Source organism: Oryza glaberrima, chromosome 9 (assembly GCF_000147395.1).
Source record: "Oryza glaberrima chromosome 9, OglaRS2, whole genome shotgun sequence".
NCBI classification, from domain to species: Eukaryota; Viridiplantae; Streptophyta; class Magnoliopsida; order Poales; family Poaceae; genus Oryza; species Oryza glaberrima.
Window position 1 is genome coordinate 10,382,590 of NC_068334.1, and position 25,640 is coordinate 10,408,229.

The 25,640-nt window shown below is 40.9% G+C and overlaps 1 pseudogene; it reads right to left on the reverse strand.

The window, feature by feature from the left end:
* Positions 1–7,242: 7,242 nt before the first annotated feature.
* On the reverse strand, positions 7,243–21,650 carry LOC127783720 (probable LRR receptor-like serine/threonine-protein kinase At1g51810; annotated as a pseudogene).
* Between the last annotated feature and the right edge of the window lie 3,990 nt (positions 21,651–25,640).

Consider the following 25,640-nt stretch of genomic DNA (forward strand, 5'->3'; position numbering starts at 1 on the left):
TGCAGATGAACATGGATGATGGTGAGGGACCAATTGCTGAAGTAAATGAGACTTCTGTGGAGGAGGTCAACGCACGAGAGGACGGGGGCGTAGTAGCTCCAGTGGGCATTCAACCAGGTGGAGTGGCCGACGAGGGGGAGACTGTCGGTGCCATTGTGGATGAAATGGAGAGGGAGGATTCTAACAACGAGCGTGTAGAGGAAGGTGATTCGTCAGATGATGAGACGGATATTAATCCAACAGAATGGGCTAGTGAGGATTTTTCTGGGCTGGTCGTCTCTGAAGAGGATAGTGTGAGATGGGAGTATAAAGAAAATGAGGTTATTCAGGGAGCGATTTATAGTAGAGCAGAAGATATGAAGGAGGCGGTAAAACATTTTGCAGTGTCACTTCATAGAGAATTTTGGGTTGCCAAGTCTAACCGGTCGCAATATGAAGTTCGGTGTGTTAAGGAAAAAGATGGTTGTCCTTGGAGAGTGCACGCGTATAAGGGGAAATGGAAGGATTATTGGACAGTATCAATCATTACCAAGCATACATGTTTTCTACCTGGTGTTCAGAAATACCACAGGAACATTACATGTGCATTTGTTGCATCTGAGATGTATGCGCATGTCATCGATAATCTCACATATGAACCAAGGTCAATAATCCGACACATCGAAGAGACATACAAGTATACTATTAGCTATGCCAAGGCCTGGAGGGCCAAACAGAAAATAATAGAGATGAGATTTGGAACTTACGAAGCCTCGTATGACAATTTGCCACACCTGCTTGGTGTTATCGAGGAAAGAAATCCTGGGAGCTCTTACGCAGTGAAGAAATTCCCCTCAATTGAACATCCTGGCAAGAGTGTGCAGCAAAGGGTGTTCTTATCTCTACATACATGCAAGATGGCATTCGTGAACTGTCGTCCTGTTCTCTGCATTGATGGGACATTCTTGACAGGAAAGTATCGGGGCCAGATACTAACAGCAATAGGGGTAGATGGGAACAATCAGGTATTGCCCTTGGCATTTGCTTTTGTTGAGAGTGAGAATATCGACAGCTGGTATTGGTTCTTGAAATTGGTTAAAACAAAAGTTGTTGGTATGAGGCCAAATGTGTGCCTGATACATGATAGGCACGCTGGCATTCTGCGAGCGATAGAAGAGTTGAAGTTTGGGAGTATGGAACGAGGATACCCTGGTGAGTGGGAAGATGTACAGAGTAGGTGGTGCATGCGTCATATGGGAGCTAATTTCTTCAAGTAATTCAAGAACAAGGAGCTCATGAACATGTTTAAGAGGCTATGCAATCAGAACCAGGAGAAAAAATTCAATGAGCTTTGGAAGAGATTAGATGAGTTGACAGCCAAATGCAGTGATCAGCGTGCAGCGGCTCCATCGACCGCCGTTGCTGACCCTCCTCAAGCTCTTGGACCTCTCCCAACGGATAGTCCAACATTGGTTAGAAGAACTGGATTGGAGATTCGGAAATTTTCTCAGTGGATTCTGCATGAACCAAAAGATAAATGGGCCAAGGCGTATGACACAGGTGGTGCTAGATATGGAATAATGACAACAAATTTGGCAGAAGTTTACAACTGGGTGATGCGCGGTGTCCGTGGACTACCACTAGTTGGCATAGTGGAGTTCATTTTACATGGGACATGCAGGTATTTTAGGGATCGGTTCCAGGCAGTTCTTCCCTCTATGCCGAACAACAGCATTTTGTTTGGAACTTTCATGCAGAAAAAGCTAGAGGAGTTGCGTAAAAAGGCCATGAAACATCGAGCTCTAGTGCAAGGTACCCAATAGCACAGGTTTGAGATGCTATGTCAAGATGAGGCAGGCAGGGGTATCTACCGCAAGAGAGTGAAGCAGGAGTGTGTTCTCAAAGCCGACGGCACATGTCATTGCTCTTGTGCAAAGCCGAAGCTGCTCCACAGGCCATGCACCCATGTCATTGCTGCCGCAGCGGAGTGTGGCATACCAGATGCAGTATATGTGTCACAGTACTTCAGTAAGCTAGCAATATATTATACATGGAGCGGCGAGATTTATGGGTTCGGCATAGCTGGGGAGTTCACAGAGACTAACGATGAAGTACTCAATATTCCTGACCCATCGAAGCTCCGAGGCAAGGCTGGAAGGAGGAAGACTCATCGCATCTGCAACGATATGGACGAGTCGGAGGCTGGCAGGGTGAAGCGTTGCAGCAAATGCGATGAACGTGGGCACACCTACAAGCATTGTCCTAAAGACAAGGAGAAACCAAGTGCGGCGGAGGCAGGACTATCAGGATCAGTAGCAGATGGAGCTCGCCCTACGGGTGAAGGCACTACCTCCACTCGACCACGTCCTAGGCGTCATCGTGCCACGTCTGGCTACGTGGTGTAGTTATTGTGTTCTATGTTGGCATGTGGCTTTGCTTGTAATTTGTTTCGAACTTATCGATGTGTTTATGTTTCATCGTGTAATGTCAGACTTCGGCATGTCATGTCTTTAGGTCTCGTGATGTAATGTCAGACTAAGGCACCTAGTGTCTTTAGGTATGCTGATGTAATGTCGGACTTCGACACGTAATGTTATGTTATGTTATCGAACTCTACATATATGGTAAATTGCACGTCATTGTTATGTACCCTTAGTAACGTTTGCTATATTTAAATAGCCTGTACTCTTGTTGTACATAATTATTCTTATGATTTTATTACTATTTCATAATTTTACAAGTTATCTTTTGTTTTACATTACTACTTTTTGAATTTTTCTAACACGAAACACTATATTTTTCAGAGATGGCACGTCAGGATACACCTCAGTTGTTGGACCCGGCGATAGATCACCGACACCGGCCTCACCTTACTGCGGTGCAGGGGGCTCAGCTTGGGACGTTCTGGGCACGGATGTGCGGTGAGCTACTTACGGTTCACGACTCCTTTGTCGAGAGGTACGAACAGTGTTGTATTTTACATGGAACCTGTCGTGCAGACGACGTTGCTCGGGCAGACGCAGCTGTACAGCGGCCACCCGTACCGACTGGTCCCCGTCCAGCTGCGCACGTTCCTAGGCCGATTCCCCCTCCGCACGGAGGTAAGTATTTTTAATGATTTTTCTGTACATGCCTCGCACATATATGTGAGCCGTTTCACTTGCCGATTGCTTCAGTGTTTCGTGCACCGTTCAGCACCCCGCCTTCCTCGGCTAGGCCTTCTGTTGTGCCCCCCACAGGTACTTAAAAAAACAACATTACTTCGACAATCAATTTACATGCATTTTATGTCTTAGCTTACAAGGGTCCCATTGTCGATGTGTAGGTTTCGCCCAGTTCGCTATGACGCAGGCTGCCCACTTCTCCCAGGCTGCAGGGTCAGCGTCTCAGGCAGCTGCGTCGACCTCGCACTCAGCGCAGTTCTGGCAGTACACCGGGACTTCGTCACAAGCAGCCGGCACGTCGAGTCAGGGTCCACCACTGGACCATGCTGGGACCTCGCCAGACCACTTGGTGCCTTCCACCTTGCTCTTCGACATCACTGACTTCGACTTCGCTTCAGGCTCGACAGAGGACATCATCGACCCCTCACAGCTGGGAGGCGCACCGCCGGTGTAGACGCAGGACCAGGCGCAGGCCACTCCGCCGCCAGACACTCGTGCTACCCGTGCTGTGCCACCGGATCGTTTCACCTACTCCCAGGACCACGTGCGAGCATAGGCCCGGAGGACCAAGCGTGGTCGCGGTGCGGGGCAGGGCCAGTAGAGCAGTCTTCTCTTTGTTTATTTGCTTTACTTTCCAGTACTGTATGCTTGTGTAATGAATACGTTGTTGTTATATGTGCACGATACCTTTCGACGCATGCACGACTACTTTCTGCTGCACCAAGGAAGCCTCCTTTATTCGCGTGCGATACGAGTATTTGCCCGCCATTTGCCGCATACGACCAATGTAACTTTCGGCGCTGATCAGGCATGTAACTTTCGGTGCCAATCAGGCGTACCCACCATGCCCCGCCACGTTCACATGTCAAGGATATCACTCGATTTTTTGCGCCTATATAAGTCGCCTTAACGAGTGAGGCCTCACAATCTTTCAGAACTCAGTCACATTCAGTACTCTCTTCCCCACTTGCTTCATTACAAATCCTACCGGCTTTCGTCAATAGCTAGACGCAGGGGTGTTGAGGATCCGAACTGGCGTAGCGATCCTTGTGTATACCTACTACCACCTTGGTGCCAGCGTCCTCTCTGCCTATGCGGTGATCGATGCCAACTAATGGCTTCTAGGAATCCTGATATTCGAGGAAGGCGCTTTTTTAGGTGCCCTAACTATGACCGTGAGGTATTTTATTATCTGCATATGCTTATTCATTCCGTATGGGCAATCGTTTTATTCTTCGTAACACTACTCTATTCGGCAGACCCGCACTACGGCTTGCGCATACATCGAGTGGGTCGATACAGAAAATCCCGTTCTCGACCTAACCACTTGTTTACAAGAAGGTCGCTGGTATTTCGCATCCGAAAGTACTGAGCAATACTTACAGAGAAAAGCGGCTTATGAACGACAATGTCGTGAACAACAGAGCGACTAGCGGGTGCTAACTACGGCACTCCCTCCATGGGAAGCCCGTCCAAGATGCAGGTGTGGTGATCGTTGTCAGGTTCTTCATTCCATAAAGCCTACAACATTGGGTCGAAGGTTCTTTGTTTGTCCAAATATTCTTGACGACGATTTCATGGTAAGAATATTTTGATTACATGAATCCTTATTTTCTCACAACATTTACTAACTTTGCTCGCTTTACATCTATTCTTTCCTCTCAGGAACCACCAAGGAGATGTCAATACAGAGAATGGATAGACACCAGAAGGGTTCTAACTCCACCTAGCCGTGTTGTGCAGCTTGAACTACCAGAGCAATATAGGGTTACTAAAGCACGGTTTGAGAGAGGAGAGGGATCCTCACGTAGGGGTTAGCTATTATCGGACAACTTGGCATATTGAAATTTCTACTGTCATGCTTCCTTGTCCCATTACTACATCATCGTTGTGTTCAACTATTGCACTACCTCCCTCCTAGTTCGAATCTAATATCATCTATGTAACCGCAATGGAAATAGTTGTATCAAGTTCAAATTGTACTACTATTTCTTCATGTTACATAATTCTCCTTGTTTAAGTCTATATAATGTTTCTACGACCGAGAGCCTATATTAATTATCCGAGTACTAATACGTCGAATAAGCTACAAAATAATACCTTACGTAACATATGAAATAGCGAAACAACCAACTTCAATACATTTTTATAACAATATTAACAAGTTTTACCAATAAATACTTCTTTATTTATTATTAACATAACATAGAAAAATCATTTGGCAGTACTTTTTGCATCTGGGTCCCTTGCCGCCCTCTACTGGGCGGCAAGGGGCCTAAACGCAAAAAGTACGAGCGCAACCTCTTTATGGGCGGCCAAAATTGCAATTAGCCCCTTGCCACCCTCTGTATAGGCGGCAAGGGGCTAATTGCAATTTTGGCCGACGGCGGCAGATGGCGCGGTCGACCCGCCGTCTGCCACGTCAGCTTGCCGCCCACCTCTGGGGCGGCAGGGTCTATTTTTGTAATTTTTTTGGCCGATAGATTATTTCTGTAAATATTAAAAAAAATCTAAAAATGAAAAAAATTCCGGTTTCATAACTAGTAGTTTCACTTCCATAACCAATTCTTGAGGGTTCTGGTCCTATGATTCTCGTACTCTATAAATCATATATGTTGGTATAACCCATTGACAAATGCATTGTCTAATGCAATGTAAATAATATTTGCTAGGAGCGGTTTCATAACTAGTAGTTTCACTTCCATAACCAATTCTTGAGGGTTCTGGAACGTGTGTAACTTCTCCAATTGATGGTTTACGCAACAATGATGTTGCTTTATCCAACAACGATGATGGTTTGCATAATTAGTTGTTGAGTATGCGTAACTACTTCTTCAATACATGTATATGTTTTAACACTCTAGAGAAATGATCTTTTACACTGGTTGTAACCCCCTAGTATCGGTTGTAGCAACCGTGACCAACGAATCGAGACTAAAGATTTCTATCTTTAGTACCGCCCTAGTACCGGTTGTAGCAACCGTGACCAACGATCGAGACAAAAAAAATTCTATCTTCAGTACCAGTTAAATAACCGGTGGGGGATAGGGATTCGAATTCAAGACCTCTCACCTCAACCCTCACGCGCATAACCATCCCACCAACTGTACACATATGACTTGGATAGAGATGATTTCTTTCTGAACTAACCCTGGAGGCATCTTTAGTATTGGTTGGCAATACCAACCGGTTACTAACCAGGACTAAAAATATCTTTAGTTCTGGTTGGTGTTTACCTAGTACTTAAAACTAGATTTTTAGTCCGGATTAGTATTACTAACCGAAGCTAAAGATCCTTCATCATTTAGTCTTGGTTGGTGTTTTAGTATCTGTTGGTAACACTAACCGGAATTAAAGATGTTTTTGGGACTTAGACTTTTAGAACCGGTATTAAAAATATCTTTAATACCGACTCTTAATCTAACTGAGATTTTATGAGATATTTATGTTTTTGGTACCACGATAAAAGATCAATTCTTCAGTAGTGTAAGCTATAATAATACAAGTCAAGTACCGACTTTGTTGTGCTAGTGTGACTGCCATTATTTCTATTTTAGTTTTGACCAGCTCCCTGGTCATTATTTCATCTTCATTTCTTGGGTGTCTGTCTTTGGCCTTGGCATTCAGTGATCCTTTCTCTGGGGCTTCCTTCTAAAGCGTTGAACCAACTGTCAAATTGATGGCATGATGCAAGCAATCTATGGCCTCAGCCTTCAGTGGCCTCCCTCCTCTAGGCTTACTTCCCCCAAAGGGCATCAACGGGCATTGAAACAAGTATCACATGACAAAGTCTGGCTTGATGTGGGGTGGCTATTGACATCATGTTAATCATGATTGAGCATGCAATTTTTGTTGGCTAAGTTATTAATTTTGCAAAATGATAAACAATTCCTTTATGGCCAAGAAGAAGAACAATTGAACGCTGTCATGTAAAAATAAGATAAAAAACAATGGAAAACGATACAAACATTCTAATATACGCTACAAATTAAGTAAGCATTGTTATTCCACAAGAGGATGCAAGCTCATATACATATTGTTGTTTATAAAAATACGAAAAAAAAAATTGTACATAGCAAATGACACTTGAACATTTAAATACCATGTCTTAATATGACAAACACTTTACCAAAACACGCTGAATGGTTGTATACTTGCAGTTGTACCATTATCTAAAAAAAAATGCACTTGTACCGTTTCTTTACTCATCTTGCCGATGGACCAAATTTTAACAACACATCCATGGCATCACTAACTGAGCTTGTCGTGATGTCCCTGCTGTCACGGGCTTCCTCCAGTGCCAAGCTTTCCTTCAGCTGTAGAACCACGGTGGACATTGTTGGCCTTTGAGTAGCAACCTCTGATATGCAGAGCATTGCAGTATCAACCACCTTCCACATGGAGCTAATGCCGTACAAATCTTTGAGTCGTGCATCGGCAACCAAGCTGATATTACCAGAGGCAACTTTCTGTTTCACACGCTGAATGATGTGGCCACTGCCAGGTAGTATTGGAGGTTCACCGGTGGCTACCTCTAGTAGAACAACACCGAAGCTATAAACATCACTGCTCTCTGTCAGCCTTCCAGTATGATAGTACCTAAAAATGCATGTAGTGTATTAATAAAACTAAGGATAGCTTGAAGAGATTAAGATAAAAATGTGTTTGAAAACATGACAATCAATTTATGAGTTTTCTTTCAAACATGCTAAACTTATAAAATTAAATCAAGTTGTTTATGATTTACTCATTCAAATTGATGCAAATTAAATAAGTAAAATGTTAATGGGATGGACAGAAAAGCATACTCGGGGTCAATGTAACCCATTGTTCCAGCGGCATTACTGGTTGATATGTGAGTCTGTGTCTCGCTAATATAAGTTTTAGAAAGCCCAAAGTCTGCGATTTTAGCTTTTAGATTTTCACCCAAGAGTACATTATTGGTCTTCACATCCCCGTGAATTATTGGTAAGTTGCAACCTTTGTGCAGATACTCCAGACCTATATTTATAGTATACCAAATCACAAAACTCTATAATGAGAAAAAGAGTGGCACTAGCTCAAAAAGAAAACAAATAAAAAAAAGAGTGGCATGAGCTATAATATTCCTTAAGAGAAATAATTATCTTTGTGTTTTGTTTTAAGCATACCTTGTGCAGCATCAAGCACAACTCGCACACGGGTTACCCAGTAAAGGTATCACCAACACCAAATTTACCTTCATATAAGAACATTGACTGTAAAAATAGACCTTTACCAAGTATTTCAGTTCAAGTGTGGAATGAGCAAATTTATGCAAACTGCACAAACTAATCAAAATTGAACCATCAAATTGTCAAAATGCAATGAGTTCTTGTAAATATAGAGCCATTGGGTAAACACTGCCGAGAAGATAGTCGGACAGTGTTGGCTTTGTTGGGATGAGGGGAGAATCTAGGTTGCGGAGAACTTGACTAGAGTTTGATATTCTTCATTGCTTACCCAGATAGAGATACAAACACTGCACAATTATTTCATATATGCAATTTTAAAAACAGACGGAGGATGGTGACACTTTATTCTCAAGCAACACATAAGTTTGTAACAGACAAACCTCTTAGATGATCACAAAGATTGCCTCTAGCCATGTACTCATAAGCCAGTGCTAAGTGATCCTTTTCCCAGCAATAACCAACCAAAGAAACTAGATTTTTGTGATGCACCTTTGTCAAGCTCTGAACCTATGTCATGAGATACAAAATATACGGTCAATCTAATAATCTCTCTATTTGAATGTAGTCTTAGTTTGAATGAAAGTCACTAAGTTTACATTTACATGTGTGCCATCTAAAATTTGGAAATATATTCTTAACGTTTTTTTCCAAGTTGTGTGGAATCTACTATTGTTAATTTTTATTAATCAAATAGAGTTATTTATTTACAAGTATATTTAATTTTTCAGTAACTAAAATTTGATACCTCGGCTAAAAACTGATCAAGGCCATTCCCCGAGAATTCAGAGAGCATTTTGACAGCAACCTCGGTTTTGTTTTCTAAACAGCCGTAATAGACATTCCCAAAGCCTCCTCGTCCAATGAACTGTTGGAAGTTATTAGTAAACTTCTTTAGCTCCTCGTATGTGAATTGCCGACTTTCAGTTATTTGCAGAGGATCAAAAGGATTTGTTTTCCTTTCTGGCGAAGTCTTGATATCTGGTACTTGAGGAGGAACATACGTAGGAACTGGTTGTGCAAAAAGCCAGTTATATAACAGAAATAACTTAATAACCAAGATATTTCAGTAGAGCTTATAAGAGGAGAGGAGCATACGCACTATTGGGTTTTCTCTTCACTCTCCAGATCATATATGCAAGAACAAGTAGAGCCACTACCAGCACAGGCACCACTACTGAAATAGCTAAGATAGCCGTTCTGTTTCTTGATGGAGACGAACCTATTGTTTTGTTGCACATATTTCCATCAGATCCATAACTGTAATAATTATATAAAACCAACAGTTCAGGGTTTGTTTTAGCAACATACCTAGATCAAAATATTAATTAGCAAAAGTTAACAAGAGTACCCAAACCTGAAAACGAATTGTCCCGCATTGTTTTTACAGAGAGAGTCTGGAATGGGCCCATTCAGTTGGTTGCCTGATAAATTTCTGTGAAAAGTGACATGAAATTTAGACATTTGACAAAGTCCTTGCTCAGTAACAACAAGAAATATCTTTTCAAATTCTCTAGTCCCCATTAATGTCAAATGGAATTCCATATATAGCTAAACGAATGCGGATGGATTTGATGAAAATGTCGCTACTTACAAATTCTCGAGTGCAGTAAGCAATGTGAAGTTATTAGATATCACCCCAAAAAGGTTGCTGTTGGAGAGATCACTGCAAAAAAAAAAGTAATCCAACATAAGGCAAAAGGTGCCAACTATACACAATTGTAATGCATCTAGGACCTTCGGAATAATACTCACAGCGATATTATCCTCATAATGTTACCACTGGTGTTCCTGCATTTTATGCCGTCCCAAGCAAATTCAGGTGGAAAACATGGATCACCCATCCAGTTCTTCTTTACCCCATACTTGAGTTTAATAGCCATGATTGCATCAACTAGCATAGGAAAAGGAAGGTACAGAGTTGATTAAATGATTAAAAGGCACCATACTCTCAGGGTGCATTCTAACTGGGTGACTATAGATTATGGGCAGAGGAAAAAATTGATCATATGGATGAATCAAATATTATAAGGTGAAAATATAGCTAAAGAAAATTTTCTTGTAGTTGATGTAGAAAGTTTCTTCTTCTTTTTTTTTTTTTGAGAAATCGTACTTTCGAAAACATGGCATGAATAATCCATACCTCCATTAACTGTTAGAACTGCCCTAGTGTCTTATACTTTTGTTGAGACAAAAATGCTGATTCAAGAAAGAATTCTCAGTTCGATCGAAGCAGACAACAGTGGGAAATTGTCCACTCCCTCCCTTGATCTTTTTAAGCCCAATGGACACCAACATGTGGGAAGTGGGATCCACTAAGGGTGTGTTTAGTTCATGTCAAAATTGGAAGCTTGGTTGAAATTAGAACGATGTGATGGAAAAATTGGAAGTTTGTGTGTGTAGGAAAGTTTTGATGTGATGGAAAAGTTGGAAGTTTGAAGAAAAAGTTTGGAACTAAACTCGGCCTAAGGCACTGACCAAAGAGCCAACCTTACCGTTAATTTGATCGAATACTCGAATGCGCACAAGCCAGGCAGCGGCTAGGAGAAGGTGAGAAGTTGCAGGAGGCAAGTCCTGCGCAAGTAGTGTTCACGGGTTCATATCCTCTACCATAATAATACTATTATTATAGTAATTGGCATGTGGGGTAATAGAAGAGTGGGACCCATATATCAGTGACTATAATGATAGTAACGTTATGATAGAGAATCCTCACATAGTGTGCAGGAGAATAACTAACCAAGTCAATCTAAAAAAAAAAAACTAACCAAGTCAGGTGAGGGGTTCTGCTGCTCAAGCAGTGGTGCCCCTGCTTCCACCCGGTGATGCCATTTGGCTGCTGGCGATGTAGGCATTATTATTCATCACCTTCACTACTATGTTGGAAATTCATCCAGACCGTATGCACTAATTGATTTGTACAGACGATTCTCTAAAATGTCTGCTGATTAATTCAGGCGATTCTCTGTAAAGTAAGCTTGTGGAAACCTTTCTGTTATCCTTTAAAACTGTCCAAACTAAATTCATTTTAAATTCGATTGACGTAAATCAAAGTTCTCTTGGACCCTTACAATGCTTTTTTTTTTCATATTATGAGATCAATATTTCCTTGGAATATTTTCTTTAATATGATCATTCACTAATCTTAATATGCATATATACCACCACATTTAAACAATTCTAAAAATATTGATCTGACCATATTAAAGGAAATATTGTAAGCTTTGGTTCACCTCAATTGGACTTAAAATGAAATCTTTCAATTTTGATAGTTTGAGTATTTACACAGAAAATATTATGAGGAAAAATATTTCCGTAGGCAGACTTCCTAAAGATCTGTCTGCACTAATTGATTATTTACAAGCGGTTTCTTAAGCAAATCACCTTTAAAAATCATCCTATTCTCATAGAAAGTTTTCTTCAGGATCATCTCCAAAAATAATGATTTTCATATGCAGTTTTCTTGTCTCCACAGGCATTTTTTTAAAAAAACTGTATGCAGATATAGGTTTTCACATGTCGTCCATGACCATAAAGAAGCCTCAGCCATGGCGGCTTGAAATTTGAGCCGCCTATGGAAAGGAAAGCTTCTAGCCAGTGAAAAATATTAATATAGTAGTGCAAACTGCCATGTATGTTTTCCTTTTTCTTATAGGTGCTTTTCATAAACAGTCATGGCTCCTTTGGAAGGCAGGACTCTGAAAACATGCAAACATGAAAATGCATGAAGAGGATGTCATGTTCAACACAATCCTACAGGGTTCCAAAGCATACTAGAATTGGTGTGTTTGGATGGTTCGCGAGAAATCAAAACATGGGAATTCTAAAGAAAATTGTTTGTGCTAGAGAGAAACTAGAGGGAGAAAGGAAGAAAGTGCATTGGGCTTCTCAAAGGTAAAAAAATAAAGCATGAGGTATGAGCTTATGTTTATTTTCCTACAGGATGGGGGCATAGGAAATCAATCCATAGGAATTCTGAGATACCAGTTCCTTTGATCCAAATGGCCTCATAGGAAAAATTTTCTAAGGAATTCAATCCTCCACAAATCCTTCAAAAATCCAAAGGGCCCTCAACCTGTGTTAATTGTTGATCTAACAGTGACACTTCGGCAGAATGGCATTTTTAGTCTTCGTTACGAAACTAATGGCATTATAGTAATTTTAACAAAAGAAATGGCTGATTGAAAAATAGTGACATCTTCATCACCAAACTAACGGCATTATAGTAATTTTAAAAAATCAATAGCATATTGACAGATATGTCAATAGGTGAAACCCTTCTATAGCATACATGCGTTTAACCCATATTTTGGAGCAATGTTGGTATACATTTAGTGCGAGAGAGCGTAATTGAGTGAGCTTACAATCTTTGGAGAACGTTGTCGTGCCGTCGTAGGTGATGAGGAAGTAAATCTCGAAAGCATTGAGCATAGGGGGCAACGCAGAGTTGGCAGTGGCAGCAAGAGTAATATTATACTCACCAGCAATGGCCCTGAACAAGGGTGTGTACACGCTACTGGATAACAAGTAATGTGGGGTGTAATTGTACACTACCTGGTTGGCATCAGGGTAAGCATCAAACTCCCGGAGTTTGCTGCTCTGGAAGTCGGCAAAATGCAGGTACACCACATACTCTTTGGCCGTTGTGTCTTGCCAGCTTATGACGTTAAGCACCGTGCTGTTTCCGGATGGTGTGACGGCCGTTTGGAGAACACTCGAGGGCACCGCAAATGTGGTTCCAGTCTTAATGGTTGACATGGTTGAAAGGTTGGCCCATGCGGGGTCAGCATTCATTGGCCACCAGTACCGGTCATATGGGTCATCAGGATACCTATATTTAAGAAATTAAAACAAATCATATATACACAACGTTTTATCCATAGTGTTTAATTTAGAGATCGAACATCCTCCTCAATATATCTTGGTAATTATTTTGTTGTAGCAAATGCTCAAGATTCAGCCTCTAAAGACAACAAATTAAATGCTTTGTTTTCTCTGCATATATGTAGTTGAATTCGTATGTGTAGGTACTAAAATATTTTATCTTTATAGACTTTATTATTTTCTATAAGGAATTGAATTAGCATGGACATACGTACAGTCGTACACTGCACTCTTTCAATGTACATTATTCTTTATCAGAGTCTTACGGAGTACTTTTTACCTGTGTATTTCTTCTACTAGATATATCTAAGTGCCAATTTCAGTTAAGTTTGTATTTCCTGCACCACAGTCCACGGAAGCTACAGTACTAGAAAAATCATTTTTCCAGATGGCCAAAAATAGTTTTCTCAGGCGGGAAAGGGCCGCATATAAACAAAGGCATACGAAAATAGATGATTTTCACAGACGGCATCTCCATCTTCATAGGCGGTAGATCCACCAGCCTACGAAAATAATTTCGCGAAGAAAAAAAAAATTCGTCGCCACCACCCCTACCCGCCACCGCCGGCGGTGGCGGTGGACGGATCTGGGAGGAAGGGAGGGAGAGGGTTGGAGCACCGTTGCCGCCTCCCCTCCTCGTCACCAAGCCGCTGCTAGCCCTCCTCATCGCCGCCATTGCCAGACTGGTAGAGGAAGGAGCCGAGCCGCCACATCCGATCCCCTCCCCTCCCCTCATCTCCTCGTGTCGCCGCTACCTCCCCTTCCCGAGACCGGCCGGTGGCGGATCCAGAAGGCGTCGTCATCGTCGTCGCGATCTCCTCGTCGTTGAGTCGCCGCCGTCGCCAGGAGAGGGAGGAGCTGAGCCGCCACCTTCCCTCCCCTCCTCGTCACGGGCGATGCCTCCCCTCCTCGTCGTTGAGCTGCCGCCATCACCAGGAGAGGCAGGCCGTCACGCGACCCGTGTCTACCGGGAAGGAAGAGAGAGAGAGAAAGGGGGGGAGGAGGGAAATGATTGGTGGAGAGAGTAAGGATGGTGTAGAAGAAGATAAGGATGGGACTTACATATTTTTTCCGTAGGCATGATTTTTTGCAGGAGGACCACGTAAGGTGCCGCCTAAGAAAATCATATTTTTCCAAGCGGACATCTTAAGAATAAAGGTATTTTCGCAGGCGGACCACTTAAGGTGGACCTCTTAAGTGGTCCGCTTGGAAAAATATATTCATGCGGATGGCTAGCTCCACCCTGGTTTACAATGTCGCAGGCGACCATTTGGCTCTGAGGACCATATCTGCCTGGAAAAAATCCCACGTCTGCGAAAATGTTTTTTCTAGTAGTGCTACTAAAGTTAATCCTACATATTCTGAGAAAACCGGCTAATTAACAATCGTTAAAAAAAAGATAGAAAGTTGTCGTTAACTCCGAACATACCATATGAAATTGTTTGCCGCCATATTACGCCGTCGAAGCATGGCCAAGGACTGGTTGGCCATGACCGCCGGGTAGAGCGAATCCACGAGCGGCCTCAGCTCCACCGTGGACACGAACGGCGTGCCGCTGCCGGTGTTGACGAGGCACACGGGCGCCCAGCTCGCCCACGCCACGAACACCGCCTCGTGCACCTCGCCGCCGCTGCCGGTGCCGCCCTGCACGGTGGTCCAGCGGCTCAGCCCGAGGTACAGGTCGAACCTGAGCGCTGACGCCGCCGCCGACGACGAGGAGGAGGAGATGTTCTTGCCGTCGTAGTTGCCGTAGACAAACACCAGCCGGACCAGGTACTTGGACCCGGCGGCGGTGGGGAGCGTGTAGCAGTTCCGTACGCCGGAGGGGAAGCTCCTGAGCGTCTGGTCTGGGCGCTGGAAGCTGGGCGCGTACTCCGCCGCCACCTTGTGGTTCTCCCCGCCGTCGACGTACGGACCGTCGGGCACGTACAAGATCCTGTTGTCGTCCTGGTAGCTGCTGTTGGCCTCCAGGCCGCAGTCGATGCTCAGGTAACCTGCAAGGTAGGTTACACGCCGCAAGTTAAGGAAATAAGAAACTACTCCCTCCGTACCAGAATATAAGCATTTTTAAAGTTGGACACGGTTATTAAAAAAAAAGATAGATAGAATTGAATAGGGGAGGGTTGTGATTGGATGGGAAATGGAGGTATGCGAGAAATTTGAATGATAGAGGATTATGATTGGTTGAAAAGAGAATATTGGTGCAGAAGTTGTTATATTTTGGGATAAATCCTAGATGCTAGAAGTTGTTATATTTTGGGACGGAGGGAGTAAATGATACCCCTACATCCCAAATATAAGCATTAATTTTTAGAATTAGTGACAGGTTAAATATTTTTAACTTGGGCTATAAATAGAAATAGAATAAGAAAATAGCAATCATGTAAAATTAATGTTACTAAATTTATCATTGAACAAACTATCATAATATGCAACCTTTTTATTTAAAATATCTTATTTTTATAGATATTATTGCTCAAAGTAGCATCTCGTAGATCGTGTCAATGTGTAAAAATATTTATATTTTAGAATGAATGGAGTATATCTTTTTTAAGATAATACTTGTAAGGGCAGTGGCTCTATAATGGCGGAGCCACCGCCCGGTTAGCCCGGGCAGCACTCGGGCTCGCCGGTGAAAACTTCATTAAATTATAATATTGATGTGTAAATTGATAATGAATTTTTATAGCAAATACTCCTACTAGTATATTGAAATATGTTCGGGCTCAAAAATATCTCTGTCTTCGCCACTGGGTAAGGATATGCTTTGCAATTGCTTGGGGTAATAAGTGTTGTTCGCTATTTTATTGATTATCCATGTAAATAGATAGGGGTTGAGAATGAAGATCAACAAGAAACCAAGTGATGATTTTTAACTAACTACTTGATTCTTTTTATCGGTTCTTTCGGTTTATTCAGAAAACCAACCGATATTTTAAAAGAAGCTAGTGATACGGGTGAGTGGTGAATTTTGTCACCACTCGGCACCACCAACTCCTTCCTTCTTTTTGTCAAGAAAAAAAACAGTTCGGGGGGCAAAGGCCCACCAAACAGTTAAAAACTATATGTAGAAAAGAAATAGGAGATGGTATATACTGGTGTAAATTAAAAGGATTAATGCATGATAATATTACTTTTTAAAATAAAAATTCCGCTGCAAACGCTCCGAAAATATATATAAGCTTGTAAAAATAAAAGAAACCTTGCTGGCCGACGGCAGGAACGACCGCCGTTGCTAAGACGAGTACGGCGAAGAAAGCCAAGAACTGCATTGCATCGACCACCAGTACATATGTTGAGAGACTCGCGTATATTTATAGAGTACTAAGTACACGACCAGCCTTGGAAGGACTCCTGATGGAGTTGACATTGGTATCAATTTGCTTTATCAGAATAATAAGGAACAAACACAAGTGCATTGCTTCAAAAATGTATCCCAACTCAACACCGTACTTAGGTCAAACGAAGGTTTCGAATTTCGATGTGCTGGTCTTAGCATTGGCAGCGCAAAAAAATGGTTAAATAAAACGAATGTGTAGACTGCACTCATCCAAGAATAGCACATGTGCGCGGCTGTCAAAAAGAAACGATTCGAAAAGTATCAAATCCAGCTCCAAATCGGCAACACGGGGAAACAAATAGGTATTTCTGAAAGTCTACTCCATAATGCACTAGTGAAAAGCACACTAATTTGTCCCAACATGCAATCGTTCTCTGTACATAATTTATAATAGCTTGCTCACATGTTACGAAATCATTTCAACTTTCAACTTGACTTTTTGAATGTGCAGTACCGATCTGTCCGATCGATCTGGCAGGTTAAATACTATAATGGTTATGAATCGCAACGTTCAGTGCACTGATCTTTTACTCTCCCGTCCTAAAATATAAAAACTTTTATGCTATAGGATTTGTCCCAAAATATAATAATTTCTCCACCAACATTCTTTTCCCAACTAATCACAACCCTCCACTATTCACTTTTCCTACCTACCTCCACTACTCATCCAATCAAAACCCTCCAACACTCACTTCTACCTACTTTCTTAATAACCGTGTCCAATCCTAAAACTTCAGGCCTATTTGGTACAGCTCCAACTCCCAAATTTAGCTCCAGGAGTTGGGTCTGGAGTAGAGTTGTGGAGCTGCCTATACCCAGCTCTACAACTCTAGTTCATCTTGTGAGAGAGCTCCACCCAGCTCCACTCCCAGTTTTGGTGGAGCTGAAACAGTTTGGCTGAGCTCTAGCTCCAGGAGGGCTGGAGCTGGAGCTGTGCCAAATAGGCCCTTCTTATATTCTTGATGGACGGAGTACAATTTTTTCATGCTGGCATTGCTATTTCGGGCACACACATAGCTTGGTTAATTAATTTCAAGTAAGATGAAAATTCAACCGGGTTTCAACCGATTAGAGCAGGCTTGATTAGGTAAGTGACCTTGATATTTGATAGAATTAAAAACATTAATTTTAAAATAAAGTTATGAAAAATTCAAACTAATCCTCTCAATAATATGATCATGTTAATACTATGTGGCATTAAAATTTGCTTAATTCAGTTATGCGAATTTTGGAACTTAAAAATAACATAATGATCAAAGAAGTAAAATAATAATATTCCATTATATTTTGATGTCATTAGATATTAAGTTATTGATGTTATGGATATTATAGTATTATCTATTCATTATTTTATTTATCGACATTATAAATTTACAAAATTGTCTAGTTGATGGCATGGCAACTTGAGCTTGAACACTTCGATTGTTTTTATAGTATTTCCAATTGTATAGATTTGTTACATTATTGCCAACTGTATTGAAAATAGAGTTGCCGTAGTTTTCCCTAATTTTACACTTTTTTCTTTATTATTCCATATTCTGCCACCTTTTTTTTTATTTTTCACAAAACCACTTGGTTCGTTTTTTTTAAGGGATCAATTTTTTTTTAAAAAAGTTGATCAGTTTTTAACTGAATCAATCTAAACTTGCTCGAAATCAACTCATGGAGTTCAAATTATGATTTGCAAATTGCTCGAAATCGGGCGCCACTCCCAGCCTCCATTAGCACACATAAGTGTACCAGAGAGCTTTACGTGCAAGCTATATGCAATTAGAAAACAAGTCTACGTGCAATTACTAGATGAATGAACTAGGGTTGGTTAGGTTGGTTCAAGTCATTTTAGCCAACTTCAAACTATTTTTTCTCGTAAATTATTTCTTCAATCTACGAACCGATTAAACCATTAAATTTATTGCAATAAAATATTTACATTAAAATGACAATATTATATTTTGACAAAAAAATATTTAGCTTTTATTAATAGATTCCTTTTAAATGTTGCATGTAGTTTTATTTGGATATTTCAGTTAGTATTTTAGTGATGTTTGACTACTTAATTTGTAAATGTTGTACGTGGTGGTGTTCTTTGAATGTTTTAGCAAATATTTTATAATGTTTCAATAATTACAGTCTGATGCTCATACATGATATATAAATGTTTCAACAATATCAAGTTTTTATAAATATATTGTGTCTTTCATATGATTTTTTTTATGTTTCACCCATAATGACTCGATGTTTCGTCCAGTGGTTGATGGTGTTGCCATCAATATATTTTGAATGTTACATCTCTCTAAAATATTTTATGTAGTGAATTATATTATAATTGTCCAAACAATGTTGTGCTTTTTGCCAGTTAAAAACCTTTTATGGTGCCAAATATTTAGTTCATGGATCGTATACCCGGCTCAAAGTAGTTTATAAGAAAAATGTTAGTTTCAACACTAAACTAGAAATATCTACATCACTAAACTAGTTTCAATAAATCTAACATTGAATATAGTTTCATGGTATGTTAGTTTTGTGTTAAAAATGTTATTATGTTATTTCCACAAAGTTGGTCAAATTTAAAAGAAGTTTGACTAGAAAAAAAATCAAAGCATCTTATAATATAAAACAGAAGAAATAGTGGACAAGGGAAGCGCCACAGTAAATTGGTATCAAACAATGATGAGGGATTGAGGTTAATATGCTTGTACGATTGTTGAAATGATCCGGTACACATAAAAAAAGTTACTACTCAGATTTTTTTTCTTCAAAAAAATCAAATGATTGAGAAATAGCAAACACCAATGGTTGGGGCTATTACGTGGGTGGGCTCGCGCTACTACCCGCAAGCGATCGCCTTGAATTTCAAACCAACAAAAAACTAAGTTTAAAAACAGAAAAAAAAATACTAACCAAGGGAAAAGAAATCTAATGTACTCAGAAATACTTTTACATATAAATTTGCCTATGTACAAACTTTATATTAAAAATATATATGTTTCAAACTTTATGCACGTAAAATTTATATATATAAATATTTTGTATAAAAATATTTGAATATGGATCGAATATGAATCGGGCATATAAACTTTCGACTTATAAAGTTGAAGTGTATACAGTGTTGGTTATAAAGTTTAGGCAAAATTTGCTACAGAACACTCGAATTTTTTGTAATTTGCTGGTAGGCATCATAAAAATGTGTCACAGTGGAAAGACACTCTAAAAAATTGGTAATTTACTAGAGGATACTTTCGGCTCAATTGGAGAGAGAAATTCTTCAAGAAGACAAGAATGCTCCTAGGGTCAAAAGCTTTTGAGCTAAGATTGGAGCGACGATGGAATATAATATATGCTAATGATGTACTTAGGGTTATGGCAAATTTAGAGTTGCATAATTTCTGTTTTTTTTACTCTAACGTCATGATTGAAGCACGTGGTCTTAGGGGCCTTCTTGTCGTTCTTAAGAAATTCTCTTTCCAATTAAGCTGAAAGTGTCCTCCAGCAAATTACTAGTTTTTAGAGTGTCTTTCAGTTGCAACACGTGCTTTCGTTGTCTATTAGCAAATTGCACAAATTTTGGATATCCTGTAGCAAAATTTGCCTAAAGTTTATACCTTTGTGCGTATGTATAAATTTGAAACACAATTGAAAAAAAAATGAAACCTGTACATGTGCTCCTTTTGGCTACTTAAAAAAGGATAAAAGAGAAATTTGGATTTGTGCTTCTCACATTTAGTAAAAGCCCAAAACAAAAGAAGGCCCACATGTCAAACTAAAAAGGATGCTTCTGACACGGGAAAAGCACCTCACGGACAAAAGGATGCTTCTGCCACTTCTGTTGCCAAGCCGAGCACCGCCGTGTCCTCCAGCGTCACCGTCACCCCTTCTCCCTGCCGCTCGTCAGCCGTCGCGCCTAGAGGGGAAAGAGGAGAAGATAGACGAATAGGGTACAGTGGCGGACGCAGGATCTCAACGATGGGGGTATGAAGTTACAGACTACGGATTATGTACATAGTGCTAAGGAAACTAGTTCAACGTTAAAAATAAACTCAAACCACTAATGAACACTCAATCCAAGCGCAAGCGTGCATATATTAAGGCAAAGTATATCTCAATCCCATACATAACTTGCAGTGAATGTTTTGTAGTGAATAATGAACAAAAATAGTACATAAGACACAACTGACCAGTGCGATTGTATGGATGAACCACCCATAAAGATTTGATCCAATATAGAGGAAGAAAATACCGTTAAATGATACCCATCAGCAGCATATATTATACTTATAAGATAGTGTGCTATATAAAGAAAACATAAATGTAGTTATTCACAGTTGCAAAAAAAATAATTCAAGTATAGAGCCAATATTTCCAAGTTCAAAATACCTACTTGTTGTCCATGTTCTGAAAAATCAACACAAGTTGTTACTGCTTGACTCTACAAGCCTTTATTGATTGGAAATGACATATTATGTCTTCATCAGGAACTTGTTGAAAGATATCTCGTTTAAGAAATGTTACCAAGCAATCATTCAAGTATTCATTTCCCATTCTATTTCTTAGCTTGTTCTTGACATAATTCATTGTGGAGAATACTCTTTCAACACTTGTAGTTGCTACAGGAATGACTAGCACCAATTTCAGTAGCTCGTAGACAAGTGTGTAATTGATATGCTTATTTGTATCAACAAGCTGGACCGAAAGTTCAGCAATGGTGTTCACTTCTCTAAGCCTTTCATCTCTATGCATATCAATAATAAAGCAATCAAGCTGAATAGGTAGGTGCATGATGTCATTGGCTGAAAAGTCATTGGGATAGAATTGTGCAAGTTTAACCAACATTTCCTTGTCAAAAGAACCAAATGAATTAGTGCGATTGAATGAAGCCATGCAAACAAGTAAATCTGTGTCTACCTCATCAAATCTGTCATTTAGTTCTCTAAGTTGTCTATCAATAACACTCAAAAACATTTCAATTTTAAAGCGATGAAGATTCTGCACTTTATCAAAGAACCTTGGTGATCTTACAACCGGCTTGTATCCAGTGGCGGATCTTCTCTTGTGGCAAGGGATGGCGCCGGCCATACCTATGCCATGCCCAAAGTAGGTAGGGTATTTAAGCATATGGCCATGTCAGCCTTGATTACATATGCTAATTATGTGATTAGTTGGCTGTGTTTTATTTGGTATAAGCTTATTCGTCTAATTAACTGGAGGTAAAGACCTATAGTGGGACTGCCCTGTGTCTGCACAAATGAATGAATAGTCTAGCTAACAACAAAATGTTAATCGGTAAAAATCAAATGCTAAAGAATAGTGAATGTCTACTTGTTATGAATAAACACACCTAAAAAACAGGGGAACACTCGTGGAAATGTAGTTTTGTCGTAAAAGTTATACGACGAATTTAAGGGCATCAGTTGTAAAAACTGCATGAAAAATTTAAGATTATAATCATTGTTTGTTATTCGACGAATTTAAGGCGTCAGTTGTAAAAATTGCATCAGAAATTTAGGATTATAATCATCGTTAATAGCATATATTCTAATAAGTGCGAACATATTATAGTTTGTGTATAATAAAATGCTACTTTATTTTTAAAATATTCGTTCTGGTGTGATGATCCGCCAAAGCTAAATTTTTATGCTGGGTCCGCCACTGCTTGTATCTAGCATCCATATGAGGAACTTTGACTTCGTTCTTCATACAAAAAGAGGTGACTTCTTTTTAAAAATTCTCCTACCCATCGTCTTGCTGCAACATCTCCAATTGCATCTTTGTCAAAATAATGAGCTCAACCGCATTCACAATATCTTGCTCCCTCCTTTGCAAAGCTATGTTTAAGTCATCTGTGTATCCAAGAATAGTGTTCAATAAGTGTGCCATGAAAACAAACTCAAATGACACAAATGATCAAAATGCAATTTGAACTTTTATAGTTTCCGCGCTTTGTGAACGATCTTTTCCAACTTGTAATAGGACCTTCCGGATTGAGCGATACAAAATAAGAATATGTTGCACTGTTTTATAGTGAGATCTCCAATGTGTATCTCCTGGCCTACCTAAACCCATCTCTTGATTCAGACCCTGCCCACTTTCAATTTCACCAAATTCCAAAGCTTCTACAATCTCTTGAGCTTGAGCAACTCGAAGCATTTCATGTTTCTTACAAGAATCCCAATAGTAATCAACAAATATCCAAGTTGCTCAAAAAACCAAACACAATCACCATTCTCCCTAGCAACAGCCACAAGAGTTAACTATAGTTGATGTGAAAAACAATGAACATAATAAGCAGAAGGAGATTCATTCATAATCAGCTTCTTTAGACCATTAACCTCACCCTTCATGTTACTAGCCCCATCATATCCTTGACCATGAACTTTAGACAAGCTAAATGATTGTTGCATCTCTAAGTATCAAGGCTGTAGTATTCTCAACATGCACAACACCAGGAAAGCGCTCAACAACCCTCCCTTTCTTGTCAATATAACACAAGCAAAGTGCCAACTGCTCATTTTGATACACATCGCTAGACTCATCAGCAAGAATTAAAAAAAACTCATCCCCAAGATCTTCCATGAGAAGTTTAGTAGTTTCTCTAGCACAACATCCAATAAGTTATTTTTGTATCTTAGGGGATGTCATTTTACAATTCTTTGGAGCATTCTTTAGAACAACCTCGTTGACCTCTTTGAAATTTCTAGCCAACCAATTTAGAAGCTCAAGAAAATTTCCTCTATTGAGTGATTCTTCACTTTCATTATGCCCACGACAAGCCAACCCTTGCCGTAAAAGAAATCTCAAGCACTTAAGTGAGTAAGTTAAGCGGGCCTTATAAACAACCTTGTCATGTTTGCTTCTCTTCCTTAAATTCTCACCAATTGTTGTATTAGGTCTAATGATCGACATATCATATTTCTCTTGAGCTAGATTATGTGCACTACTAACAGAACCAACATGCTTATCAAATCTATCCAAATGGTTTCATTGTCTAAAGCCCTCATTCACATAACTATCCCCACCAACATAATTAGTTCTATCTTTGAACAAGTAGCAAACAAAACAGAATGCAACATCCTTTTCCTCGCTATATTCAAGCCAACTATACGGGATAGGGTTGCCTGTGTGGGCTATTGGGCCGCCAATTGAGATTGCTCCTACAAGTATTTTGGCCCAACTATCTGTATACATACTATATATATTTTTTTTTTACCAAAAAATTTGGGGTTCAACTGTACCCCCATGTCCCAGCGTGTGTTCGCCCCTCATAGGGCAGAGAGATGAAGAGAGGGGAGATAGGGGAAAGGGAGGAGGAAGAAGACTCCCGAGAGAGAGGAGAAAGAGGAGTGAGTGAGAATGACATGGTGGGGTCCATGTGGGCCCCACCATTTTTAATTTTTTTATTGTATCTGACATGTGGCTCATGGTTTTTATTATTTTCAGATAAAACTGGCACATAAGCACTACATCAATACCACGTGGGATAAAGACCGAGTCAAACTAGCCACGTAGGCGTCACGTTAGCTAAAACCACCGGTTTTAATAGTTGAGGGACCCGTTACATCTGGTTTTCTGGTTGTTTGACGAAAATCGAATTCATTGACAAATTAAGAGACCTTAAGTGAACTTATTCCAAAATGAAAAGATAGAACGAAATTGCTACACATCCGGCATAAGATTTTCTTTTTTTTTTTTTAGAGATCTTGCAAATTCTCTGACTGTTGGATTTTTGTTGACTGTCGTGCTAAGGACCTCCCAAGAAAAAATCAAGCAAGTGCGTGAGGAGGGAGTCGACCTCAAAATCTCAAGTATATGTTGCGGATTTTAAAACCAACGACATATTTACACTACAGTTACATTACAATTAGATCACAGTTGCACTGCAGTTACACCACAATTATAATGTAATTTTTAGTGGATGTAGGTGTAAATTTTGTTGTTTGATCTGAACTTTTTAGTGCTCATTATAGCTTCCGTTGCTGTTAACCCTAATTAATCAAGGTATGATTAACGTCATTTGTTAGACGTATTCTGATATATACATTGTAATCTGAATCGTATGTGGCTAGTTTGGATGGCTTGAAAATCTAAAAGATTTTCTATGAAAAATGTGTCAAATGATCCGTAGATAATCCCAAGATAGAAATGGTCATGGGCCAAAAACGACACGTGTTTATGAATTAGTTGATCCAATGCATGGGAATAATTAGCATTTTGCTACTCCAGAGGGGTGAGTGGCGAAATATTTGCTACTTTCTGAGAGGAAGTGTTACGAGAGCAATTAAAAGACGTCGGGAAGAGTGGAAAAATGTACAGTAAAATCCCCTTCCCTTGCAGGTGATGATCGCAGAGGAGTTGAGGTCAAATAACCATGGACACATACAGCATTGCCGTTAGGGATGGCAACGGGGCGGGGCGGGGGCGGGTTGGGCTGGAACGCCCCCGCCCCCGCTCCCCGACTTCTCCCCCCGACCCTGGCCCCGCAGAGGTGGTCGGGTGGAAAACGCCACCCGCCCCCGTCCCCGCAGGAGACCCGGCGGGTGAGCGGGGCCCCGCAATACCCAGCTGGGTGGACGCCGAGCTGGACGGTGACGAGGACGGCGAGGAGGACGGCGAGCTAGATGGTGACGAGGAAGGCGAGCTGGAAGACGACGAGGCGAACCGCCGCCGCCCGCGGATGGCTGCTGCCGCCGTCGATGCCGCCGCCTGCGCCCTGGCCGTTGGGGCCACCCGCGCCCTGGCCGCCGACGCCGCCACCGCCCGCACCTTGCCGTCGCCGCCGCCCTCGCCCGCGCCTGGCCGCCAACGCTGCCGCCCTCGCCTGTGCCTGGCTGCTGCCATCCACGCCTGGCCACCGACGCCGCCGCCCGCGCCTGGCTGCCGACGCCGCTAGCGACTTGGCCGCCGACGCCGTCGCTGGTTGTGGAGAGTGACGGCTGGGTCTTGGTGAGGAAAGGAGGATTGGTAGAGGGTGGGGAATTTAGGGTTTGGTTTATATATGATAGGTTAGGTGGGCTTTTTGGGCTTGCAATATGGTAGTATTAAAAGTCTAATATACACCCTCGGGGCTCC